This window comes from Ixodes scapularis, unplaced genomic scaffold (assembly GCF_016920785.2).
Source record: "Ixodes scapularis isolate PalLabHiFi unplaced genomic scaffold, ASM1692078v2 PGA_scaffold2__306_contigs__length_199485367, whole genome shotgun sequence".
NCBI classification, from domain to species: domain Eukaryota; kingdom Metazoa; phylum Arthropoda; class Arachnida; order Ixodida; family Ixodidae; genus Ixodes; species Ixodes scapularis.
This window is the reverse complement of record NW_024609857.1, coordinates 36314675-36338119: the sequence shown is the minus strand read 5'-3', so window position 1 is coordinate 36338119 and position 23445 is coordinate 36314675. Positions and strand designations below refer to the sequence as shown.

At 46.0% G+C, this 23445-nt stretch overlaps 1 protein-coding gene across 1 annotated transcript in view; it reads right to left on the bottom strand.

The window, feature by feature from the left end:
• Positions 1 to 23445, bottom strand: part of LOC8031543 — a 431410-nt gene that overhangs the window by 320215 nt on the left and 87750 nt on the right. The gene's annotated exons all lie outside the window — the stretch shown is intronic.

The following is a 23445-nucleotide window of genomic DNA, read 5'->3' as shown; positions in this document are numbered from 1 at the left end:
CTTCGAGGCGCCGTAGTTTACAGTATCACTTTATAAATATACAAACGGAACGGTAGAAAGAATTGCGAGTCAACTCTGCCGGGTGAGGCCTGCTGCACGACCGACGTGCTCCAACAGCAAGTCCGGGTGTCAAAGTCACGCCGACATATATACTCGTCTAGCGCGAACCACTCGACACACGTGGAACTTTCCATACCCGAAGAGAAACAATACCGGTGCGGCACGATGACAATGGCACGCTTGTTTTATGTCCTGCGTGTCGGCCACAGAAGAAGAGACCTGGTGCCAGCGGAGCATATGCAAATGCGAGCCTGACACCAGTCACGAACGTGCACCATGGACGCTTTCCGAGCAAGTCGCAACGTCGCCCTGCTGCCGACATTGTCCGCGAGCGTTCTGGTGCGACGAAAGATGGGGAACACTTTGTAAATAATCGCGACGTCTTCTCGCCACGCGCTCGCACTTATAGGTCTAGGCTTACTGAACAAAAGGCGGCCTCCACCCATTAGGACTAATTCCGAACTCGAGCGTAATTGGACGCTACGGAAGCACCCGGACGTGTACGTGCGTCTGCTCAGAAACCGTCTGCTTTTTTTTTTTCTTCTTTCTTTTCTTATTTGTTAAAGAATTTCTTACATTAATGACGTTTCAGGGCAAAACGTACAGGCCTTGTGTTCTAGGGGTTTTGCTTGAAGCCGGACTATGAATGGCTGGCGGCCAGATGATGCAGGAGCGTTTTGTCACCGAAACGCTCGCTCGCGTGATACCAGAGAAGAGCGAGCGTAACGCAATTAGAACGAGGACGAGAGGACGCAATGCCGGGGGATGGCCGACCGTTCTCTTCAAATTGGGCTCGTCTCTCCGACCGACCGCGCTGCTGCGACCCTTGCGAAAGACGACGCGCCGGTGATGTCGGTCGTTGTCTCACTCGAGGACGTGGACGGGGTCCCCTTTTGTCTCGATCGGGAAAAGAGATTAATAAGCAAGACGAATTCGCCGTCATGGCGGAGTCACTTCATCAAACGCCAATCTGCTCCATCGTCAAGAAGGGTGGCTCGCCGCGTCGTTCTTCGGAGAGAAACCGGCTTGCTTTCGCAAATACGGACTCGCGCCGGACAAAGACTTAATCCGTTTTCCGGACAGCTGGAGCTGTCTGCGACTCGCTGAGCCAACAGTCGGCGAATGCTGCCACCTCGGGAAGTGATGATGCTCGTCAAGTTCAACGGAGGAGAGTGTTAAATGCGGTTGCGAACAGCTTTAGTTCGCGAGCTGTTCGCAACTGAGCGACAATGTTGGCGCGAACACGACTGCGGCGATTTTTCGAATTTTTAGTCGAAACGGGATTGGCGGGCACCAAGGTTTTACTGCGTAGGTTAGTGCCCTATATGGGCTCTTCCCATACTGGACAAGCAGTTTTGTTAACAGACTTTGGATAATGTGGAAAACAAAAATAGAAATAGCCGGGGATCCTTTGTTCGTGCTAAACAATCACTCTCAAGAAAAAAGGGTGTCGAAAGGTGTATTTTACACCCTTTGTCCTATATAATATACCCCCAAACCTCAATTCGACATACAGCGCCCTACAGTCGAACAGACGGCTCGAAATTTTACGAGGGGCTTGATAGCCGTGTGGTACAACTTATTAAAATAGCTAACGTACGTTTTACTGAACACGAAAAAATAATCGGGGTTTTCTTGGCCCTACAGTAAAAACTCGGTGTTTTCTTTATGTGGACTTTGATACGTACTTTAGCTATTTAAAATGTTGTACCACACGGCCATCAAGCCCCTTGTAAAATTTCGGGCCCTCTGTTCGACTGTAGGGCACTGTACGTCAAATTGAAATTCGAGGGTGTATTATATGGGACAAAGGGTGTAAGAATACACCTTTTGACACCCTTTTTTCTTGAGAGTGATGTTGTTGCTGAGTACGCGGCACTTTTCGGATTAGGTGAAGACTAATCTGCAGAATGCGTTCTGGGCATGCGCAATAGTTCTCTTTTGAGAAATACCAGACGCCGCATATATATGCTTCCCCATCCCACTGACTCACCATTTTTCTTTCTGTTATTAAACGCTGGAAAGGTTATAATATCCACTAGAATAGGATTTAGACACGAAAACTTATCAAACGGGTATACACACACAAACACACAAACGCCAAAGAGAATATTAAAATGAAGAAAAATAAACACAGAGAGAGAGACACACAAAGAAAGAAAGAGAAACCAAAACATTTAAGAAATGATAAAAGTGTTTTCTTGTGGGGAATTATACTGTCGCCCGAAGGTGAGCAGCAATCTGCATTATAATTTGCGTTAAACCGTTGCCTTCGTAAAAAATACGATCAACGGGCGACTTGTCTCCCAGCTGTAGATGAGAAATTTAGCCAGTGCAGTATAACCGCTAACTTGGCGTTTTTAACGTGCACCACGCAGTAGTGATACACGACCGCACGCCGGTACGATTCTCATCCAGATCGAAACGGGCAGGGGTGGGGCTCGAACCCTGGATCCCTGGGTTCTGCAGCGCGAGCTTTCGCTCCACGTGCTCCGAGCTGGTGTGTGCTAGGGCGATGCGAGCGATCGAAAGTGTCGCTGTGATCGGCCTTCAAGATTGGCCGAATGCTGACTCTGACTTCACCAAATGATTTCTCTTCGACGGAAATGGAAAGAATGGAAGAACTTCAATTTTGGCGGTGTTTCCAAGTGTTGTGCGGGTAAGTAGACGCACGGGCTTTTTTTTAGAATGTACTTTTCTTTTTGTGTTATCCGCTAAAAAAAGTTTTTTTTTCCAGCACGATTGTATTGTTATTGTTTATGATAGGCAAATGAGTCACTTTGCAGCACGAAATTTTTTGTGTGATAGTTTCCAAGAAACGCCGATTTCTGGCGTCGTTCTAAGTCTTTTTTATTCGTAAAAGCTACCAGAACATCGTTATAGAATTATTATTTTGATAAAGACATATCAAAATATTTTCTTGTGTCATGGCAAATAAAACAGTGTTTACTCTTAAAGATTGTTACTGTTTTCTTTAACACATTGATTCCGTTTATCAAACAAGATATACAGATCAAATTTCAATTCTGCTAGGCAGCACAGAATAACTTTGGTTAAACAATATCAGCGAAAGTGCGAGAAGTGCAGTACAGCATGTCAGCTGACACTCAAAACACGAAGGAGCAGAAATTGTACGATACAATAACAGAGGTAACTTAAAGCCGGGGTCACGCTGCTTATACATCATACAAAATACATTCTGCTGACATGTTCCAATGCGAGTCACCGCGACATCCGTGCTTTGTATGCCACGTGACAAAGTAACCTCTTGATTGGTTACCTCGTGGCGTACGAAGCGCGGATGTCGAGGCGACTCGTTTCGGAACATGTCTGCAGAATGTATTTTGTATGAAGTATAAGCAGCGTGACCCCGACTTAAGGGGTACTATACCCCTGCATTTTAAGCGGGCCACCGTCCCTCCGAATTTAAGGAAGAAAATATCTAAAAACTGTCCCTCTTACTAGGGGACTCTGACCTCAAATTTAAGGGAGACGCCGCCTCGCTTACTTTAAGAGGGGTGGTGTCTCACTTAATTAAGAGGGAGCATCTCCATGTGATATTAAGAGGTCTATCGCCCCTCTTAAAGTTAAGTGGGAAAAAATCGAAGAAATGTCCCTCTTACTAAGTGGGACCGGGCTTAGAGTGTATAAATGTTGATCATAGGAGACAGGCGCTAGTTCAAGAGCATACTTGAGTAGTCATTCAGTTACAGTAATTGAATTACTGTACTTAAATTACTGTTCTTGGTAATTTGTAATTGTAATTAATTACTTTCAGCTGAAAGGAATTGTAATTTTAATTTAATTATATTCTAGCGTCAGTAATTGTAAAATTTCAGGCACAATTACAATTACTTTTGCAATACTTTGTGGAGCCGACAGAACGTCCCTGAAAGCCCCAGCGCTCACACAAGCAAGCTATCGCTTGGTGACACATTCGCACACATAGACAAGCACACACATACACGCATAACAAAAATAGTATTGCGTTGTTTGTTGTTTTGTTGCTTACACTGCGGGTTGAGAGGCAATCCTCTTTGGAGTCTACATCAACGGTGCCGCGTGGCGCCGTCTGCAGAACGAGCAGAAAACAATAGCGTAAAGATGCAAAAATATTTAAAAAAAAAATTATCTTCAGCTTTCAGCCGAGCTTGGCAATTTTAATTGTCTACAATATATTTTTTTTTTTGTTTTATACGTTTCTTTTTTAGTACTGTCACATATTTTTATCTTTGTATTATTTTCAAGTTTTTTTCCTGTTTGTTTTACTTCGGATATTATTTGCATAATCATTTTGGAGACTGACCTCGCACCTGTGAATATTGTCACCAAAGATTCGGAAGCCCCGATTCGGTTCTTATATATTTCTGAGCCGTTATAATTTCAACTTAATGTAAATAATTTACAATACCATGACGTTTGTATATGAATGCGGTCGTATTAGCGCGTATATATATGTTTCATATTAATACTTTTAAATATTCATATATGACTAATGGAATCTTCCAGCATATGAACTAATTTATTATTATGTATTAAAAATATAGGAACGTAGTACTTCATTACCCCAAACTGTCAAGTTCTATCATGAATTTAACAAAATTCATAAAAGGAAATTACAATACGTGGCATTTATGCAGCGATGCTCAAGCCTCCTCAAACACTGGGGCAAGGAATGAACAAACACGTTGCATTCTATAAAACTCCTTTGAAGTTTTATGGCCCAAGTCGGGTCGCTCTCAGAAATAAGTAATTGTAAAATAATTGCATTACTTTTTAAAAGTAATATGTAATTGTAATTAATTACTATTACTTTTCATGTAGTAGTAATTTTAATTCTAGTTAAACTACTTTTGAAGCAAAGTAATTGTAATTAAATTACAGTTTGAAAGTAATTTACCCATGTATGTTCAAGAGACAGCTCGTGCCACCTGGTTGCTCTGTTCGCGCACATCCTCTGCGGCGTTGTTGGGCGTGCAGAAAGACTTTATTCGGCGGCAACTATTTTGTGCTACATTGTCAAAGCTAGCTTTGCTTTCAACGTGCTCCACCTCCGACAAAGCTAGTTGCGCGAGCGCATGCAAATGAGGCGCAAAAGACAAAGCCGCGCGTTTTTTCAGCAGTGCGGGAGTGCTGTACAGTGGAAGCTATACGCTAGCCTTGGCAGTGTAGCACAGAATGGTTGACGCAGAGTATTGGCGACGTGAGCGATCGAAAGCGTCGCCGTGATCGGTCTTCCACGATAGGCCGAATGCTGAGTATGACGTCAGCAAAAGATTTCCCATCGACGGAAACACGACCAACTCTATACTTACGACCACTCCATCTCATCGGATTCTTTTGCTATCCGTGGGTGCGTTCCAGCTGATCGCGTTTTCTGGTTTCAAGCGCGTTCACGGTGTAAAATGTTTTTCTCTATGTAAAAAATACTGAAGGAGCCCAATTCGTTAATTAGTTTTTTCTTTTGTTTTAGTTTGCGCAGCCAACACCAGATGGTAATGGCTGCGCCCGCGCGCCGCTAACGCCGTAGAGGCCAACAAAACGTGGTGCAACGCGGAAAAAAGTCGAGTAAAAATACCGAGTTCCAGGCCCCGCCACGAGGCGCCGCTGAAACTCGACCCTCCGGAGGTGCGTGCTGGAGTGTTTCCAGATGTGGCGGTTGTAAGTATTGAGTAGGTCGTGGACGGAAATAAGAGGAACGGAAGAACTCAAATTTTGACGGTGTTGGCAGTGTTGGTTTGAGAGTGCTATGATTTCAAGCTTCCAGCATGCTCATTACAAACACCGCCGAACTTGTGGTTCGCAAGGTAATGACGTCACGAGAGGAAACCATAGGAGGGCGCCACTGAAACATCTCGCCGCTAAGACCACTCGACCACCGATCCCCCCCATAGCCTTCGTAAAAACTGCTAAGAGCGTTTGAGGCATTGCGTAGGCTTTCGGCGAAACGTTACCTATGCGTTCACAACCAGGAAGGATAATTGTATTGTACTAAGCTCAATGGAAAGACTAAGATCGTAAACCCTGACTTCTGGGACCGTGCCAATATGCTCTTTTGTCGTATGGAGTCTTAAGGTCAGCAGTCAGCGGCCAACAATAGCACTGTCCTCGACACGAAACGAAACTGGCGGAAACACCTTTTGTAAGAGTCCTGGCATATACAACCGACTGAAAATAAAGTAGACCGGTCTGCCAAAACACTTCCGAGCCGCTACGTACCTGGGTTACGATGCGTCGTGTTCGGAGCCTCTTTCAAATTGTAACCTATACGTATAGTATAAGCCAACACGCACATAGTTTAAGAAGCCGTTCTAAGTGTATGAAGACGGTCAGTCATGACCAAAGAGCTACCAATAAACGTCGGGAGTTTTAGGGTTTCATCGGTTTAAATTTACATCTAGAAAAAAAAAAAGGAGAGAACAGAAGTTACATCTTGTATTAATTGCGAGTTGTCAGACACTCGAACGGTTTGTTCACGACTCTGGACCGCAATCGGTACTGGAGAAACGGAACCAAACACGACGACTCTTGGATGCCTGTTAGAAACAAAGCAAAGGCAGAAAAATGCTTTCATCGAGAACGCAGGGATCGACCTTGAAACCAGCCTGAACCCTCCAGCCGTACCCGAATATATCGGATAAGCAATTCCTGCCTCGTTACCCGAACGAGAAGTCGTTCGTTATCCCCCCCACATTGGCGAGCGAGCATGGCTTCCAGCTCCCAAACGCGTGGCCCGTCCAAAACCTCTCCGCCTACCCAAAGATATACGGCGCTCTTGACTCTGGGGATGAGGATAAGCTCACCGGAGAGCCGAATCGACAAATCGGAGAGAATGTCTCCGTATGTGTGTATCTGTTTGTGCGTGCAGGGGGGGCCTGAGACGGATCACGTGACCTCCGACGGTCCCGGTCCAGTCCTGGTGGCCTTTGCGGCATACGAATCACCTGCTTTGGCGGCACACGGCTCGCGGTCCTCCGTGACCTCGAAAGGGCATATACACTATATACGTTCTGTCTCAGATGATGCTGCTGGCTTAGGTTTCGCCAAAGCCACGGAATGGCTCGGCCGGGCTTTGCTGTCGCCCGCGGTGCGCCGAATATAGGTGGCCCATTGGGCAAGAAGACGTAGTCTGCCATCCATGCCTCAGATCAGGTCGAGCGGTGTCTGTTATGTAGTGTGTATCAACGTTTTTGTTTTTGACGCTTCTATATTTCTTTTTTATTATTTGGGCTACAGGGACACCAGACAGGACTGCATTGGAAACACATAAGACGACCGGAATGGGTCGGGTCACTTTTTTCGGCGGTGGCGGCGGTGCTACTTATACGTATCGCGTGATTTTGCCGCATCCCAAGTGCGATAGACTATTTGATCGCGTCTCAGGCTTAAGGGAAGTGAGGGCGGCGCGGGCAGGTTCGAAAAGAAGCACGTCTTAAGTAGGTCAAAACCCAAATTTACTGTCTCTGCGGCGGACAACGAGAAACGATAAGGCTGCTCGTCGACACAGAACCGTTGCGGCGCAATGATCATATTTATAAACGAGCCGGCTAAGCCTCTGGTTTACTTATTCGGAGCGTGTCGGTAACAACGGCGTTAAAGAGAATGGGGTCAGTGGTTCGCGCATGATAACGTGCAATGTGGCACAGGGAAGCGTGAATGCAAATCTACCCAAGACAACAGCAGCTTTAGAAAGATATATAAGCTGCGGTTAAATGTAGTCTGACTTGTGATCAGTATTAAAAATACAACAAAGGCTTCTTCAAACGGTGATCCTCTCGTTCGAACCAATCACGCACTCTAGGGTCTAGGCATGCTCACCGACGGTGATCCTATGATGGCCTCCGATATGAGTGAGAATAAACGATAATGCGTGCTTGGTTTGTTATAGCTGTCTTTAGTACCGCCAGAAACGAAGGAATGGAACGTGGAAAAATAATGAAGAACTGCGTTTGATGGCACTATCAGTTGAGACGTGAGGCTGCCGATACATTGCTAAGGCCGAACCAGAGGCTCCTCTTTTATTACCTTCCCGTAGGGGTGCATAACAGATTGCACTACCGTGTTGTGAAAGGAAAAACGACTTGAACTGCGTAATATTTCAATGTAACTTCTCTCGGATTTGTACGTAATGTGTTATAAGTGAGCCCGTTGCTTGTAACGCGTTACGTTTCAAGAAATGGATTATTATTATAAGTGAAGAGAGCACCGTCATGAAAGGCACTCAGTCACCCTTCCTATCGATTTAATACAACGCCAATCCTCTTCTTATCAAGAGTCCTCGAAGGAGAGCGTTACGGCTTGACAACCCGTCAAGGAAAAAACGCGAAAGGCTTGCTGTAAGTGCGCGTACTACTATGACGTGCTTATCGCACAACGTGTGCATGTTGGCAAGTACGGCCTCTGTACGCCGCCGCAGACTAGCTTTTGAAGCGTGGCTGGTCGCAAACGTCTATGCGTAATTCTATGATAGCAACAGACATTTTTCAAAAGCGTATCGAGCAACATTGGCGATCGCCATTGCTTGGACACGAAGCGCGTGATTGGATCCCGAGTAATCGCCGAACGCTGACGCAGCGCTCGCTTTCAATACGAGCCGAACAGAGTTCACGCCGAACTGACGCAGTAGTCGTGTCCCATACATGCTCTCAGTATGCGATAAGCAGTGGCAGACAGGCGTTGACGCGGACTTTTGAAAAAGGTCCATTCTCTGAAAAGAATCAACCTGGTCGGACAAACGTTTACCCTCGTAACACCACGCGAATCAGAAGAATAGCCGTCTACAATAGTCCGGTTGCAAAACCCCACCAGGAAACATTGAAGTTCGCTATTCAGTAGAAAAGGCATCGCTTCCTATACGGTATGTGTGACTTTACCCGAGTCCACACCGAATGCTGAGGCTGTACTCGTGTTCAGTAGGCGTTCAGAGTACATGCTCAAAGGATTACAACCTCGGATAACTGGCGCAGCAGCCGCTAGATGGCGCGCTCTTTTGAAAAAGTCTCTATACTCGTGGACAACTTTCTATGGCTATACAGTCAAAGGTACAGGGGCGCGTGCTTGAACGCCGATTAAAGCTATACGAGACTCCAGCGACCTATAGGGTAGGCCCATATCGGGCAAATATGGCGGTCTAATCCAGGTCGTGCCTTGCCATGTGCCAGCTCAACGCACAACGCTGGGGCATCAGCAAGCGAGCATTGAACTCAAAAGGGCCTTCCCCGCTTTTTATCCTCCCCGTTTCGAACTTGCGGCGATGTGTTGGCATAAGCGAGTAGAGGCCTGACTTTCTTTGAGGAAGCGACGAAAGGACTGCCTACATGTCCTTCCATGGTGCTGATGAACGTCGAAAAACGCGGAATGTCTGGGTCACGCGGTTGCGTAAGATGCGTGCAGAGCAACTTGGGAACATGCTGATATTACAGTTACGACAAAGTCACCGGGACAATTGCTTCATCGCACAAACCACCGACAACATGTAACCACGGAAGCCGCAAGAGACTAGCAGAAATCGCGAAAGGACTTGTTCCGGCCAGTTCAGTGTTTTTCCGCTAGGCGCCGTTCGTTTTGCAAGAGTCGCGAATAGACGCGCCCTCCTACTCTTATTGAAAATGTTACAGAATGTCGCCCACGAGTATGCACCTTTCCACAAGGACGCAGCCATCTTGGATGTAGTTACTTCTGGCATGCGTTAAAACATCGTTTTCATCTCTCCACGCCGCTGGAAGGTGGTCACGAAAAATGCGTGATTGTCAAACATTCTATTCCAGATTGAAACGTTTTATTATGTTTTCGTCCCGCATACCAGATACGGAACTCGCAAGACTGACTCACGAAAGGAAACTAAAAGCACCTGTAGGGGATATTCAATAGACGACCCTTTTGAGGGCGATGTTTAGAGGGCATGCACATAATGAGCTCACGTTACTAGGCTTGCAAGACCGGCAATCTTGATGGTGCTCAATGCACGTTGCAAAAGAACTGTGGAAGCTCCCTTTCAGCAAGCGCGCTCAGCAGTCGCGCACACAGCGATGGCCGCCAATGAATACTCCCTATTAGCGGTGAGACGTTTCGGTGGCGCCCTCGTTTGGTTACCTTTCGTGACGTCATTACCTTGTGAACGACAAGTTCGATGGTGTTTGTAATGAGCAGGTGGAAGCCTAAAGTCATAGCGCTCTCAAAGCAACACTGCTTCTTCTTCTTCTTGTTGTGAGGTCCAGAGAAGGAAAGGGAAAGCCGGGAGAGATGTTGGCCTCCTGTACGGGGCGAGTCGCTACCCGGCTTGGGGAAGGGGGAGGAGCCGTAGGTGGCTAAACACCGTTAAAATTGAAGTTCTTACATTGCTCTTATTTCCGTCGATGAGACATCCTTTGCTGACGTCGTAGTCAGCATTCGGCCAATTGTGGTGGGCCGACCACAGCGACGCTTTCGATCGCTCACGTCGCCAATACACTATTCTAATACTTACAGGTCCTCAGCCCATCGTGCGATCTCCTCAGCCCAGCATGCGCATGTTTGTCGCTTCGAAAAGCGAGCAAATCACGCGCCATACGCACGAACATTAAAAATGGAACCGGCCAGGAGCCATTTTGTTTTTTTGGAAAGGTCTATAGGCGTGTTGGCCCAAACGTTTGGTTCGTGTGCGCATCAACGCCGCCTCGTATACGGCTCCATATTCCTCCAGTCGCGCTCGTGCGGGGCCTCCCAATCACGCCGTGTCCCGATCGAATGCCAATACGATGATTGAGGCAAGGTCGTTCACACGGCCCTGAGGAAATCCGAACAGGCCAGCCCCTTCGATTAGGAGTCGCAGTTAGTGTGCGCGCGCTAGGCGCTGGTGCGGCCGAGCGGGCCACTGACCGGCCTAGCCGTCGGCCACTGCGTCTCTGGATCCAGAGCGGGCGCTCATTCAATAAGCAGCAGAAACAAGATCAACGTGCGGCCGCGCCCTGCTTTTCTGCCGCCGTGTTTTTTCTCGGGGCAGCGCCGCGGGCGACAGGGCCTACAAACCTACACGAGCGGAGGAGGGCGCAGCTCATGCCGCAGTAAATGAGTGTTTTTGTTTTCTTCTTTTAAAGGAGCAGTGTCACATAGATTGCATTGACATTGAGGTTGCGGTCGTCAATGCGATGAATCAGAGCGGAGGTCGTTCCTGCGCCTTTGCGGATTGGCCCTTCTTTTTCTTCTCTCTCTCTTTCTCTCTCTCTCTCTCCCTGTAACATGTTCTGAAGAAAATTTCCACGCGTTGTGTTGCATCCTGTAAGAAGGTGCATGGTGACGTTTTTTCAGCATCGTAGTCCAGTCTGAGAAGTCATCCTCCCCCTCCCGTTTCGAGGTATTGGAGCTGTCAGTGCGCGTGCGCGTGAGAACAGGTGCTGCGACGATTCATGCCGTGTAATTGAGAAGCACAAATCCGGGGTCACACTGCTCACACATCGTACAAACGACAGACTGCAAACAGGAGTCACCGCAGTATCCGTGGTTCGAATGCCGCTTGCCAAGTTTCCCCATTGGACTTCATTGCCACGCGTCATTCGAAGCACAGATTCCGCGGAGACTCGCGTTCGAATTCGTATGCGGACTGTCTTATGTGTGATGTATAAGTAGTGTGACCCCGGCTTAAAGCCGGGCTCAATTTCGTTAATACGTAATAAAAAAGACATGCTGCAGACACTGATAGAGGCACGCGTAACTTACTTGTATAACAATTCCGTCAAGTTCATCATACAAAAACTGTCTGCATAGATGTTCCAAGCATACATGAAGAAAACATGCTTCGAATATGCAGTGATACGACTGGTCTGAACCATTTTGGAACACCTTTTGAAGCAGTCAAAAGCCCATAAAAACAAAAACAAAAAAAAATTTACAGCATATATGCACACACCTCATTTTTATTAGGACCACCGTTGGCTCGTGCAACTGAAAGAAAATGTCTACTTTGGCCTCCAACTTCCGGGCTACGTTTTATTAGCATCCATTGCACGGCAGGTTTGATACCCTCAAGCGCAGAACTATACTTTTGTTTCACCTTAAGTCCAGACGTAGCCGACGCTATCTTGCCGATGGAACCAATCGGAGAGCGCCAAAAACGCACCATCATGGTGTACATGTTTATGCATACGCGTTCCATAATCGCTGAACCAATCGTGTACCGGGAAGACCTAGTGACTTGCGTTATCGACGCTCTTTGATTGGCCCCGTTAGCTCGCAGCGTCGGCTGCCTTCATTTAAGCTGAAACGAAGTTCAGCTTTTCAGTTGCGAATAAAAATACCAGACAGACTAACAAGATGCTGACTGATGAAGGACAGTATGAACGGCTCTAAAAGGTAGTTTTAGGTGTGGAGTGTGGAGTTTTTCATTTTTTTGTAGTGTTTTTTTGTCTTGTTGTTGAACCTCGAATATGATGTAATGCCTCCCTCAAGGGGCCTTTAAGGTATAAAAATGAAATGAAAACTGAAAAAAATGACCTAAATAATATATTGCGTAGAAATAATATTAGAACAAAATATTAGTAGGACCTTACATTGACGTATCGTTGAAGTCCTCCTCCCCCTCCCCAAAGATTGTAATAAAATACAATCATTAGGATAAAAACAAAATCGTTCGTGATTTGATTATGAACATCATTTACATTTTATATATAGAACTTTACGATAACAAAAATGTGCATTTGAACAAGAATATGCCACCTCATAATTAATTACAACTCATTAAAGTTATCGGAAAGTTTCCACCCCCTGCCCCAGCTATTTTAGTTAGAATTTATTATATTCACTGTGTCATCGCACAGACGGAACAAAATGACAGCTACACCAATACCCAAGTATCCTTGCTGAATCTCGAATTTGAAAACAAAAATCGTCAGAATATCGATGCCTATTATCTGAGATATACTAGCCGCTGCTTCATTTACAGATATTTTTGAGAAGTAGAGTTGTTACATCAACACTCTTAAGCTTTTTTTTTTTTATTTTGAATATATAATACCCGACGTCTGTACGTGGGACACCTCGCTTTGGAGAAGTGATTTCTCCTTAGCACGCGGGTGTGCTGCGGCGAAGCAAGATCTGCAAAATCGCGATGCCTACTCCGCTGTTCTCGCTTCACACCAGTGCACTAAAGCGCGGCGAGAAGCGCACTCAACGAGGGTAACATAAAACCGTCCAAAACTGACAACGAACATAAGGAATATTGCGAGACTTCCATTAACTGTCGGCCTCTGACACAGAGACTAAATCGAGTAGTACGATATTTATGGCGATAATCGAAGCTTCTGAACATTCGCACAAGCCTATCGCAACGATCCGGCCTTGTAGCAGGGCCTGAAGTGTTATATCTTTTGTAATAATTAAGTACAAAATATGTTTTGGCGCAATAACGGCGCAAATTCATGAAGTGTTGGCTAAATGTAGCGAGGTGTATCAGGGTAAGCACTCTGGCGATCTTGGTTGCAAATGGCGCGGAATTCACATGACGGAACGTGCTCGATGTGTGTTCGCAGATACATGTGCCATCGTGTCTGCAGTGAACACGCGTGTTTTTTGTTGAGCAGTGGGATTGTGGCTTAGGAAATAAGAAGGCCGACGTAGTGCGCTCACGTATAGGCTGCTCAACGTAGTTATCGCGAATACAAGATTGACGCTAAGTTTGTCGCAGAATGGCCACGTCGCTGTTGCGCCAAAAAGCCCCTCATCAACAACAACAACACAACATTTTTTTTTTTAATTTTTATCGGAAATTGTATTAAATACTACGAGGAATTACGGCTTACTGCTCCGAAAGGTTTTTTTTCTAACAGACCATTAATTTTCATGACAGCCTTTCAATTCTGAGGTAACTCAAAACTGACGGTCGGTTTTCCGCGCTGAATCTGCCGCAATACGCAAAAAGAAAGAAAAATAATATATACATATATATATATATATATATATATATATATATATATATATATATATTTAGAGGGATTATTGGTGTCACACGTGGTTGATCTATCTTACATCTGAAGGACGTCCACCCCTTCTTTGAACTGGCCACTTATTTAAGTCGCCTATTAAATGGCTTCCCGAATATAACAGCCGGAGGGTTTTTGGATCGTTATCAGGTGCACTCGGAAGGTACGAAGATAAAAACGTACAGAACGTTCTGAAGTATAAGATTGAAGATGAGACTGTTGCTATTTGCATACATTCATCGCAAACGTTTGAACAGCATACGCAAAGAAATAGCGTCGTCACCACTGCGCATGCGCCAGCCCCAAACCAAGTTTTGGATTGGCGCACGGCGACGACGCTGTTTATTTCAAAGGTAGTTCGCAAGTTCTATTAAAAGTCGCTATCGACATAACAGCTGGTACCATCGTCGTCACTTTATACAAGATATTGCGTAATTTATTCCATTACTAATGGTAAATCCAAAACACGCTTTGCAGAACTGCTATTCTATTCTATATCAGTGATACGTTAAATAACATATTAATTAAGCATAAAATGTGTTACCATTATGGTCTTACACGCATGCAAAATGCTTTCTCCACAATCTAAATTGCCGGTGATCACTGATAACCTACTAATATAAGTTCGTTGCGCCCATTTGTCTGCGAGACTTGCAAACATTTATTCCAGAAAAGTGTTAAGTAAAAGTGTTTATATTGGACCTTAGGAAAGACAAACTTTGTAATAAAAGCGTTCATACTAAGTGCTCTCCTTTCATAACAGCAAGCATTCGTCATTATATAAAATTAAAATGACACTCATTACCGCTTAACTCGTTTCCGCAAACAAAAATCACTTCGCGAGTTGACTCACTGCCATCACGTTCTAGGATGCCATGTCCGTCTCGGCATTCATTATATTTTAAAGCTGTGGTAATTTATGGCACTCTGTCCCAATTTGTTCTTTTTTTTTAATTTGTGTGTTTGTTCCGCTTTTGTGAGCCGTGTGAACAATGCGGGCAACGCATAATTAAAAATAAACATACCTAAAAATTGGGCTCCGATAGATACCGCGACTGAAATCTGGCCGTCAAGTCAAACGCAAAAGAAACGGTCGTAAAACAAGAAACAGAAATAAAAAAAGCACGAACAGGACCATCCGGTTTCCAAAGGAGAAGTCCTCACCACGCTCGTCCCATAACCCGCCAACGATCACTCAATCGCGACCTGCCGCGGGCTGCCCCCCACCCCCCCCTCCCCCTCACCCCCTTCCCCCCTTTTTTCTTCCTCTCACCCAATTATTCAGAAACAAAAAAAAACAACAAAAAAAACCGACTTCCTGAAACCTTGTTGAACCAGCAACCTAGACGTGCGTGTAACTAAGCCGCCAAAGCATGATTGTTCGGTAGATCTTAGGTGTTCCGTTGCTGCCTGATCGACTGGCCTTTTGCCCCAAAGGGTCTGGCCGAGAACCCCCCAAATTTTTGTTTCCGTTTTGATGTGTAAACAAAATATAACGGAGCGTGTATTTTTTTTTTTTTTCGGTTGGCTCTCCACTTTAACGGGACAGGCCGGGTAACGGGGACGGCGGTATCACTGACAAGTGAGACGGATCGTTCGGGTGTTAATCGCGCCCGTTGCCAATCACGCTTAGTCGTGATTGGTCGGAAACGCTATTAAAGTCAAGACTGATTATACTCCCGGTGAGATTAAACGAAATGCGCCTGTCACGCCTTCGTAACGCGACCGAGGAGAAAAATCGTGACCAACAGTCAAGGAGCATACACGCCCTGATGTGTGCGAACTTACTATCAGGACATGGGTGTCGTGTCCCCCATAGTGTGCTACACTCTAAGAAATGACTGCTCCTCTACTTACCCGCAAAACACTCAAAGAGCCAATCATTGCGGTCTAGGAAATCAGCTCAGCGATTGATGAGGCAGAACATCTGTTTAGACCTCAAAATTAAGTCTCCGCTGTGGCATTACGCAATGCGAGGATGACGCTTTCCATTGCGCAACACCACAGCGCAGACTTCATTTTTAGGTCTAAACGGATGTTCCGCCTCATCATTTGCTGAGCTGATTTTCTAGATCGCAGTGATTGGCTTTTTGAGTGTTCTGCGGGTAAGTAGACGAGCAGGCATTTCTTAGAGTGTATGGTATACACTATACACCCAAGAACACTGAAGTGTCGTTCGGGCTATGTCATAAGCAAAACAAAAACTGCTAACACAAAAAACAACAACAACAACAAAAAAAAAAACGTATTTTTGTTACTTACAGCCAGACTTATCGGTACTCATAACGAGTAATCAAATGACTCGTGATATATTACTCGTTCGATTAATTTTCTGGTTACACGAAATAGGAAGTACTCCAAAGAGTAGTCTGATTACTTCTGGGGGTACTCAAATTACTCGTAACCATCACTATTTGGTCTCAACGAATAGGATTGTGAGGGTAAGTTACGGGGACAAAAGAAAAGTAACACAAGGGACAGACACCTCGTCCCTCGTGTCGCTTTTCCATTGTTCCCGTTACTACGGGTGATTCTAATTACCAATGGTTCTAATTACCAATAGTTCTAGTCACCAATCAGCAATTTGGGGATTCTAATCTAATAATGGACACTACAGAAAACCCGTTTTCAAATCGGCCCAAAACACCTGTCGTTTCGCAAATCCGAAGTAATCGGAAAATTAAAGGTTACTTCTCTCAAGAACAGGCCAATTACTTTTCTTCTCAAGCAAATCGAGTAATCTAATTTAATACTTTTTAACCAAGAATACCGAGAGGCAGTGGCGTACGCAGGATTTCATTTCGCGGGGGGCCGGACCAACGAGAGTAAAGGGGGACAAGATAAAAAGAAAAGAAAGTCCAAGAGGAAATAAAAGCATGTTCATTTTTTTTTCTAATAACTATGCATTCTTCTATTAAGTAATTAAAATAAAGTTGTCATATTGGTTTTGGGATGATTATGATACATAAAAATGATGCCCCGGAAATTCCCCACCAGGAAGGCATTTACATTTTACTTTTTTTTATTTACAAGTCACGTCAAAAGAAGGCACCTGAGTAAGCGGAAAACAAGAATCATAAAAACAAATATTCTATCAAGCACGACTCCAATGCACAAAGCCTCCAGTCATCGGGGCTGATAAAACAATGATGCATAAGTAGAAACGCGGAACATCCTGATGGTAGACGATAAGCACTGGAAAGCTGCTCCACCATAAAGTACTCCCTATCTTAACCTCATCTAACCAACAAAAATCTCACGTGATTTGTTCGTTGCTGTCGATTTCTAAGGTTTCTGAAGTCCGCTCACAAAAGAAAGTCAAGGAAGTGACACAACGCAACAAAGGGACGATGTAAAATGGTACAAGGTTTAAAAGCGCAAACAGGCAGGGACAATATGTTTGCGCTTTTAAACCTTATACCTACCATGGACCAACTAGCCCAAACCAAAGTTTTAATGATGTAAAATGGTTTACACACTCACATATTGCACTTGGCTCACGTCCTGAGGCAGGAGGTCGCACACTCGCGCCCCTATCTCACACGGTTCTCAAACTGCCGATGACAACTTCCGTACTCGAACCTTGAACCGCCAATCCCGCGCCTTTAGGCGCCTATGTTCACTTTTCTAAGACTTTTCCCGCCATCCGAGGAGCCAATCAGATATCGCTCTTTTTAGACCAATGGGAGCCACGCGGTACAAAACAAACACATACAATACAAAATCCAATTAAGAAAGGACACGTGCATAGACCCTCGAAAACTCCTAAAAACCTTCACCCTAACTGTCGACCGTCAGCCGGACACCGCTTCAAGGAAAAGCCCCTCGTCGGGGTGAAAGAGCAGTACCGACGCTTCTTCTCAAAATAAAAAAAAAAGGCTACAAAACATCGAGGGGCCCCGCTGTGCTCGAGCGAGGCACAGCGCATGGTACGAACCCAGAGCGGGGTCCTCCAATTAAGACAGGGGACACGGGGGCCGCTCCGTGGCGACGACAAACCAGCCCTGGCGGCTCCGCGAGAGGGACATGGGGCACTCGCGAAGCAATAAAAGTAGAAGTTAAGAAAGATATTCGTTAATTGATTATTTTCCAGTCATATTAAATAAAAGACGTCAAAACTACACAGTTTTTTATTATTTTTACTATGACATAAATGGCATATTGCATTCCTTTCCTTTTTTATTTACTTTTTTTTACAACTTCTCCACGAAGTTTGATATTGATAAACCATATAGAAGACAAGCCCTGCCCATGACGTCATTGTTAGTGGATTCAAGACCAGATACTCTCATTGCACACCGACGTTACTAAAACACTCAGTTGTGAAACTCACCCTTGAAACCTGGGTCGCTGGCGTCCACCGAGACCGAGCTAAATACGATAACGGGGCCACATTTTAGCGACGAGTTGAAACATGAAAGTTGCTTTATATGGATACTGCTAGAGTCACTGAATGATCCCAGAGTGCGTAAACTCCCAGGCCTCCAGGTAACGAGGTGGCGGCTCAATCTTTTTTCTTTACTGTGGTCACCATGAGCTTTTAGAAAGCATGTTTTTGCGTAAAAAGCAAACGGAAAAGTTTTTTTTTTTTTTAAGAATTTTTATTGGAGATTAGTAAAAAATGACAGGCGCGTGGTGCTTTCTAAAAAGTTTAGTTCAAAAGGTTTTGCGGCGCAATTAATATTGTTTTTATATAACCATGTCTCATCGGTGAATTAAGTGAGCGCGTCCAAACTTCGGTAGTAATTCGCGGCGCGTCCGCTTGAGAGACATGGGTAGGAAACCCTCAAACCCTCTCCACCGTATGTGTTTCGGCGCCAAAATGGCCAAATAAAGTCAAAATAGGGCAGTACCAGTGGACGCTATGGAATGCGATACTCCCGAACCAATGCAAGCAGCCGTGCAATCCCGCGAGTGGCAGCTGCGGGAGAAAGGCCGAAAAATTGGGTTGTGTGGATGTTTATACAGCCTAGAACTTGGTCTGCCTCAACGGGCGAGGAGTCTCCCAGCTGTAGATGACCAATTTGGCCAGTGCAGTACAACCGCACTGGCTAAATTGCTCATCTACAGCCGGGAGACTCGTTGCTATCGCCATTATTTCGGCTCTCGAGTACGGAGCGGTGTCACGCTAAATGCTTTGAGGTGTACACAGTTTTTTTTTAGTAGTTTATAAGGACTTGGCGTTCTGACATCATCGCAGCCCCTGTGCAAGAAGCAGACGACTCTTGCACTCCGCATTAAGTTTGACGCGTCCTATAGACGCTTTACACACTCGTCAGAATACAACCGCCGTCGCTGACCTTCTCTTGTTTTACCGAGATACCGAGCCACTGAAATTGGTGTGGACGAGCCTCCACAAAGGCCAATGCTGGGGAGAAAGACAGAATAAAATCTAGGATTGCAATGACCTAGCCTGTTATGGTAATAATGAAGTGAAGTAAACGTAATAAGGGAAACAAAAACTGAAGGTCAGTTATGGCGGCGCCCATGAACAGCTGCTGCAAAGCGTCTATAGCGTCCCACCCCTCGTTCCCTGTAGGTATTCCGCTGGATTAATCGGTTGCATATATATATATATATAAATTCAACAAGATGAAATAAAGAGCGTGTTACGTCCTCACACACCTCCAGTTAAGTACGAAAAACAAGGATCCTTCACATCGTGTATTTGTCCGCACGGAGCAACAAACACATCACAGCGTCTTCACTCCGCGACGACGGAGCAGCGGGGGAAATGTGGAGCAGCCGGGCGAGTGCTCGGCCTTATCGGCGCCGGACCATCGCTACCATTACCCCATTTCAGGGGGTTACTCCGGACCAGGGCCGCTCTGCGTCTTTTAGGACACCGTCCATGAGCGTGTAGGGGCGCACTGTAACTCGATTACGTAACCACGCCGGACGCATCTCGGCTCCTCCTCACGGCGTCGTCTGCAACCATAGAACGACGTCCGCCATCTTTTCTTTCTTACATGTTCTTTCTCACGAATGAAACTAGACGACTTTGTAGATCACGAAGAGACAAGCTGCTCACGTCGGCCGTCCTTGACTTGGTGGAAGTTGTAAGAAGAGTCGCCTTCTCTTGTGTTTCCTTCGCTGTTCATCTTTACTTGCAGGGACGCTTCTTTTGTGTGCGGCGGCGACGCGGTGGCGGGCGTTGTAGCTTGCTCGCGAGTCCCGTGGGTTTTGTTTGTTATCGGCTTTTGGGGGAAGAATTGTCCGGCAGAACGGTTGTTCTGCTCTCGCTCCGGTCGGCGCTGCTGCTTTTGTTGATGACTTCGCTACCGGAACACGATGGCTCACGCGGTTCGTGCTGCACGACCAATTTCCTCGCCGGTTTGGCGGAAGAGATATGATACCATGATACCGTGCCTCTGTCTCTCGGCCAAGTCTCCGCGAAATGTTAAGCGGCAGCACAAATAAGGGAGAACAACGTGGTGTATTATGTAGTGTGATTTGCCCTGGCTGCTAACTAGCTGTGAATAGTTCATGATAACTTATTGAAAAAAAAAAAAAAAAAAAAACAAGGACCGGGAATTTCTTGGTTGTCCTGTGCGACACCTATTCACACGGATACCTTGTCGCAAAATTAAGTAGATTTCCCATTCACAGCTGCCACAAAAGGCAGGGAAGATGATCGATTGATAGCTGGAGCGCGAGGACTCACCAGCGACCCTTATTTGTATGTATGTAAATATTCCGCAGTCCTATTAAAGGGAAGCTGAAGAGGTTCTTAAAAAAAGCTAGTTAAAGGTGGATTTTAGAGTATTTTTATTCCGTGAATCTTAATACCACGTTCGTTTTCCCCGAAGATGTACCTTAACACCAAAAAACACGGACAACCTCCGACCAGTCGTTACGTCATAAAAGGATCCTTCGGCCGACAAGCGCGTGTCGCTCGTGTGGGCACCACGTGCAATTGCAAGCTTTCAATAGGGCTCCTGACCGGTTCCATTCTCAGTGTTCGTAGGCATGGCGCGTGACTTGCTCGCTCTCCGAAGTGACAAACATGCGGGTGCTGGGCTGAGGAGATTGCACGCTGGCTGAGGACTTGTAAATATTGGAATAGTGTATATTCCCCCTCCCTGACACCAGTAGTGACGTCTTTCTTTTAACCATTTTGAAAATAGCAAGAGTGCGCGTGTGCACGCGCACTCTTGCTATTTTGTCATCAGCGCCTTGATAGACGCTGATGATTCGCGAGAGCGGAGCTTCCGAAAACTCCTTTTTTGACTTGACGCTCTGGGAAAGAGGGGCTCAGTGGTACGTTAAATATGGTTTTCTGCAGCCTCCGTGCACCAAATTGAAAAATAACCTCGATGTTTCTGATCTTGCAGGCCAAAATGAAGACGATTGAAGTGTTTTTACTCAGATACAGAACAGCTTCAGTTTGCTTTTAAAGGCGTCATGAAACAATATCGGGTTGGAATATCCATGACTTCGCAGAGGCCGTACTGGTCTTAGGTTACCTAGTCTAGCCCAAGCCTGTGTAAGCGTTGTAAATGGAAGAAGGGGTTGTGGTGTGTGTGTGGGGGGGGGGGGGGGGGGGGGGGGGGGGGGGGGGGGGGGGGGGGATGAAGTTAGAGCTAATAGTGTATGTGCACAGGGCGCATTTGTCACCAGCTCTCGGGGGGGGGGGGGGTGGGGGGGGGGTGTTGGAGGGAGAATAGCAGGGAGCTATGGGGGGGATAGAGGTGCAAATAGAATCGGGGGAGGGTGGGGAATGGCCGAAGAAACAGTATTGCCAATTCACTTTTAATTCTGGGTAGCCGAGAGGTGGGGAGGGGAATACAGGTATCCAGTGATGGCGGCTGGCAGGAGGCGGTGTCCTGTCGTCCTGGCGACCACCGGGAGCGACCGCGTCGTGTAGGGGGAGGCCCCGAGCAGGGCACGACGGAGCCCCACCGCGATCGCCAGGCCTATACTCGCGCAGGACCGCCACTGATTCAGAAGCTTCTTTGTCGCGGCGAACTTGCGAGGATAAAAGGGGACTATTTCTTTAAGTCTTGCCTTCGCAAAGCTTCATGGCGTAATTGTGGGATCGAAATCACTCGCCTGACGACAGTCGAGCGTGGCTCATGAATTGGGCACCAGAACTGCGTGAGCACTCGACTACGGCTCCTAACAATCCATGCCCCGGAGTCGGCGGACATTCGAGTAGTCGCTCGTGTCCAACCGCTTCGGTGATAGAATGTCTAAAGCATAGGACGCGTTTTCTACTTTGCCAACCCCAGCGCGTGGCTATGATCAACGTCGGTAGCATAGGGTAGGCTCCAGGCCACGTGGCCGCTTGTTCTGGCTCTGAGTAGAGGGGATGAAGGATGGTTGTATTTTCTCGAATTTTTTGCCGACTGTTATTGCCTAAAAAGAAAGTCCAAGACATTTTTTTGTTAGTTATTACCGTTATGGAGTAATTCTAAGTAGCATTTAGAGAAAGTAGAAGAATCGTATCATGGCTCCTTTAAATATCACGGTTTCGTTAACTACCGGACCGAGAATTATTAATTTCTTAAATACTGTAAAAACACCCCGAATGTGACATGATCAGCGTCCAATTAATATAACTTTTTCAGCCGCATTCAGTCGTTTTGGAACGTTTTTTTCAGTGTCTAAAGTTTTGAAAAGTTCCAACATTTTGTTTTTGTTTGTTGGAACGCACGTTACGGAATAAAACCTGATAATATCAGACATTCATGCTCATTAGACCACATGCTAGCGGAAGTTTCATTACAAAAAAAAAAAGCAAAACTAAAAAAAAAGAAAAAAAAAAGAGAGAGAGAGAGAAAAAAAGAGCGACTTTCAAAACAGTCTCGGCATTTAATCGCGCAAATGCATTCATGTCGGTCGCCGTGTTTGTATTTTTTCTTTTGTTGGTGCCGGCTCCTTTTTCGCGAGGTGCACGTGGGAAGGCGAGAAAGGCGGATAAGGTTTCCCATTCAAGGATCCGGTCCAGAAAAGCCGATGCTCTGTCCCGATAACAGGGGTCTCGTGGGGGGTCAACCGACTCGTCGGACGTGCTTGGCTTGGGCGCCGAGGTCTTCGTCATTGGCCTGCCTACCTTACCGCTTCTTTGTGGTCACGAGCAATTTTACTACACCGCAAGCTTGGCGATCTCAAAGTCCCTGGGATACGTTACTGGTTTCCAAGCGTAAGCAGAAAAAAAAAAAAAAAGAAAACAAGATAACAGGACACAAAGTGTCTGGGCACCACCATTGCGACAGGCATGTATACGCGCGTTAATTCTCACCCGTTGTAAAGCGCGATTCTCGCGCAGAGGTTCGCTTTAAATGAGCGTACACGATAGCATAGACGTAGGGATGTTCCGAACAGTCCATTGAAGTGGTGGCATGTCGGGGAGGTTTCGAATACTGATATTAGACCTCGCGCGGTGACCATAAGTAGGGGAGAAAAGTTTTAGCAAGTCATGAAGTCCCAG